The 4,451-nt window shown below is 33.7% G+C and overlaps 1 pseudogene; it reads right to left on the bottom strand.

The window, feature by feature from the left end:
* Positions 1-206: 206 nt before the first annotated feature.
* LOC149231884 (1-phosphatidylinositol-3-phosphate 5-kinase FAB1A pseudogene) lies at positions 207-1,346 on the bottom strand (annotated as a pseudogene).
* Positions 1,347-4,451: the final 3,105 nt, after the last annotated feature.

Below are 4,451 nucleotides of genomic sequence, written 5' to 3'. Positions count from 1 at the left end.
AATAAAATCTAGAATCATTTCCCTATACGAAGGGTATACATGCACTAAAATAATTTTACTCGAAAAATTCAGAGAGAAGATAGCAAGAAGAGCTACACTAATTTAGCACTTCTATTATCAACATTCAAAAATAGTGCTGATGATGGATCCTTGTTGGGATTTGAAATGTTAACAGAAAATGGTTATTATTGTGGGTTGTCTGGTAACTAACTTAGAAGATATAAACCACAAATTTCTAAAATCCAACGATATTTTTTTTTGTCAATCCATGACGAAAAGGGGTTGATAGTTGGAGGATACCACTAATCTTGAACTATTAAAAGGTATGTAGACATGGCCTTTCAAAAATGCTTTTTGTATCACTTTCAAGATATAATTGTTGGTTATATATTTTTCAGAACACCAAGAATACAAAAATCTTTTGCCCAAGTCTCTACATGCTTGTTCCATGTATACTTCCTCATAAAATCAATAACACCTAAAATGATATAACAATGCTCTTCATCAACTCTAGAAGGTAATGAACAATCCATGACATCAATTCACTACAGAAACACATTCCAAACAATCATGATAACCAACTAGCTCAACAAAAAATTAAAACTAATATTACAATTATGGTTGATTAAGAAAACATAAAACGATATTTACTATAAGAAATGAAGTATCATTCAAGATTACTCTCTGCAAAAGGTGTTTTTCTTTATTCCCATGAAATATTGAAGCAATTGGCATGGTCTCTAAGAGATTCTGGTCCAGAAGAACTTTTTTGTTACCTGATGAATCTATATTGTAACAGGAGCGACTCGAGCCTTTGAGGTCATAAAAGTGTGTTAGATTTCTTCCCAAAATAGATTTTCCATTACCATTAGTTCCATCCTAATCTCTTTTCCACCAATTTCATTCTTTATAGTGATATGAAAGATAATCGCATTATGTAGCATACCCACATATATAGTCAAATATAGAATAAAAAATAATATGACTCATGAGTATCAAATGTGATAAATACTAAGGAATTTTACCAAACTTGTGGGCCTTCCAAAACTGAATGATGTAGACAAATATTTGAAATATTCTGCGTAAAACTTCATAAAATACACTAATTTTGTCCTGGTGACTTTCCTAATAATAAATATTCCATCCACGGATTTTGCGAAAAATACCTTTCTCTTTCCTCCTTGAGGTCCCCATTTATTGCAATTACTTAGTTACGATATAAATTTCATTTATGTTGGACACCAATTTTTTCTAATGGCATCAAATTGTCTTGCATAATAATAGGTTACCAAGTACTTAACTTTTCATGGAGGACCGTCACCATGAAAGGATATTTTTGCATGCATATCTTTTGTATATAGCGATGAATCTGAAACCCCATTCATTTTGGTTCCACGTGTGTATATCCTAAGATCCTTAACTTCTCTCTTTGGAAATAACTTTACTTGAGTAAGAAACCATCTGATAGCCAAACTAGATTTGGAAAAACTCCGCCCATAACAGATAAATCTGCACATTAATTTTATTTATTCATGTTTATTTCCTTTTGTTTCTCACTATCAGGTGCGTTGTCATAGAAGAAATCCTGATATTCTTGCGAGCTCAGTGCATAAGCGAATATGCTTATTGTCTCATCATCACAAACAACAATAACCATGTCACTGATGGTAGTTGGTAAAAGAATCTTACCCACTCCATTACCACCAAGAGCACTCACTAATGAGACAAACATAAGACTATAACTTCTGAGAGAGTCAACTCTAATAGACCCCAATAGATCTTCATGTAAACACTTGATGTAACATTTTCGTAAGTTTGACCCCAATTTAGCTTTCAAGCTCTTTAGAGGGAGGGAAGATTTTCTTAGGAACCTCCATTCCACCTTTACCTTGGATGTGTAAGGCATATTCAGACATCATTGTGTCTCGCATTGACATCTGTTGAATTGGATGAAAAAAAAATATTTGTGCTAGTTCACTACCACTCGCAATAGTGGTCAAAGTGATAGAACCAGCTTCTTGCCCTTGCAATGTCGTAGGTACATCCTGAGCTTTTAATGATTGGCCTTCAACTTTCTATATTGCATCTAATGTATCTGAGAAATCAGCTTAGATATGAGAGTCCTTCTCTGACAGTTTCCAACATGTTCCTTGATCTTCATCCAATCCTTTTGATTGTCCCTACTATCAACTGTTTCAAAATGAATTGTATCATAAACATTGATATTGGCATCATATTCACCATTTTCCATTTAAAACTTATGAAACATCGCACAATTATTTATATTGGATAAATCTCTAATGTGTCGACCTCCTTCCATGTCATCTAGATTCTAGGTTGTTATACCTTTAGTTGATTTAATAATCTCCATGCCTTCATGTAATTTTCCATTCACAGTACAAGTGCCCTCTAAATGGTCACATGGTAGTAGTTTTCCACATCTCTAGTCATGGAGATATGTCGAGATCCATTATTTAAAACATGCTTTTTGCCAGCTTGGATATCTTTGAACTGAATATTCCCAAAATAGATAGTTATGTCTAGACAATTTCCATGAACCCTGGAGCCTGTGCCCTATATCATCGTAATTCCAAAAAAACCACTAGAATAGTTACTATATTGGACTATACCCTAACTGTCTCTAACTTTTCCGTTTATTCTAGGCTCATATTCCTTATTTGGATTCTTTCAATCCTCTAGTGGAGTAGATTCCAATTTGGCAAGAGATTTTTCTGCTCTAAGAGATAAATATAAAAGGAAAGATGATGATCACATTCACAAGCTTCATAAAGGAGAAGCTGCATTATAGTATCTAGCTTTGAAATATCAGCAATAGGTCTTCCAACTTTCCTATCACTAATGATGGCCTCTTGCAACAAAACATGTTTGAATTTGATAGTTTTCATCACAAGAATGAACTTTGTGAAGAAATGATTTCCAACTAAGAAATTTCAATAAACAAATATGGAAATATTCATTAAGTACAAATATTATTCTAGGATAATATCATGTTAGATAACCTAAATTACACTAAAAACCCATTACATACATATATAATATGACCTCAAATTCAACTATTTATTTATGCAACATTCCTTCAATCCCTCTAGTTTTCCTCCTTGATTAAGTAACCTTAATACAATAATAAAAGGATCGAGATGTGGCGATTATATGTCCTATGTGACAGAGAAAAAATAAAACCTCTCTAAAAAACATTTCCACTTTATCTGAAACTTATTCATTTGCATGAAAATGCACATTAGTTTGGATCTAGGTGTCCTACACCATAGGTATGACACGCATATAAATTAATTACCAAACATCTATCCATATGTACAATTTGTATCATAAATTATCTCTACATCTTCCTTTTTGAGCCAATAATGTTGATGTGGATCATGGAACTCTAATTTTCAAGGTGAAAAATGCACAGACAAAACATGTTGGCTTTAGGGGCTTAGACCCAGGTTCAGAGTTAGCCGCACTAAAAAAAGGAACCCTATACTATTGGCCCTTTTAGTAATGATCTGTGTAGCATAGACCATAGTCTCACCCAAGCCAATATTGGGGGATGCTAGAACTAGGTTTCTACATCCAAAGGGACTATGGAATCTAGTTGTAAGGTTTCTTTCATTTTAGGGCTTAATCTGACCTTCACGAACCATTAACTATATTGTTAAAGTTATAGAGCATTTTCCCACTTAACAGTCTTGCGAGTTTCGGATAACTAGTCTAACATGCATTATTCATCATATAAAATAATGGTTGAACTTTCACGATTCTATTACAGAAGGAAACAAAAGCGAACCATATTCAAGAAAAAAAATAAAAACTAAGTGAACATAAGAAAATAAATAGATTTGTCTCAAATTCTTCTATATTGTCTCAAGTCTTCACAGATACAATCTTCTTGACATTGCACACATAGCTGCAAGGGCCTGGGCACACAACTGCAGACTTACCAAGGTCTCTCTGCACACAGCTAGAACATCCTTCCCCTTCATTCGAATACAAAAATATATCAAAACATATTTCAACATTACATGCATCACTACTACTTTAGACATGATAAGACATCCCGTTATATATCCTTTACTGTTACAATACCATGGTGCACAAAACATGGGAAAAGCTCAAAATATTCTAAATAATCCCATCCCTTTACAAGATAAGAGAATTTGACCCACCATAACTCCCCTTCAACCCTTAGAACTCTATACGAATCATGCTCCACTCCTCAAAATGTGGAGACTTTACATAACTTACAGAAAACCTGGACCTAGGGGACCCATACCTGATAAAATATTGATGGAGGAATATATAAAAGATGCAATCATACTTCCAAACCTTTCACGTTGAATTTGGGATCAATGCAAGTCTAGTAGATTAGTATAGAATAACCACATACTATCATACACAATTATGGGTACTCTAGAAAAATCAAGAGCTAC

This window comes from Pinus tabuliformis, chromosome J, assembly GCF_031772625.1.
Source record: "Pinus tabuliformis cultivar Carrire ecotype Pingquan chromosome J, CPIR1, whole genome shotgun sequence".
Taxonomy (NCBI): domain Eukaryota; kingdom Viridiplantae; phylum Streptophyta; class Pinopsida; order Pinales; family Pinaceae; genus Pinus; species Pinus tabuliformis.
This window is presented reverse-complemented; position numbering and strand designations above follow the sequence as displayed.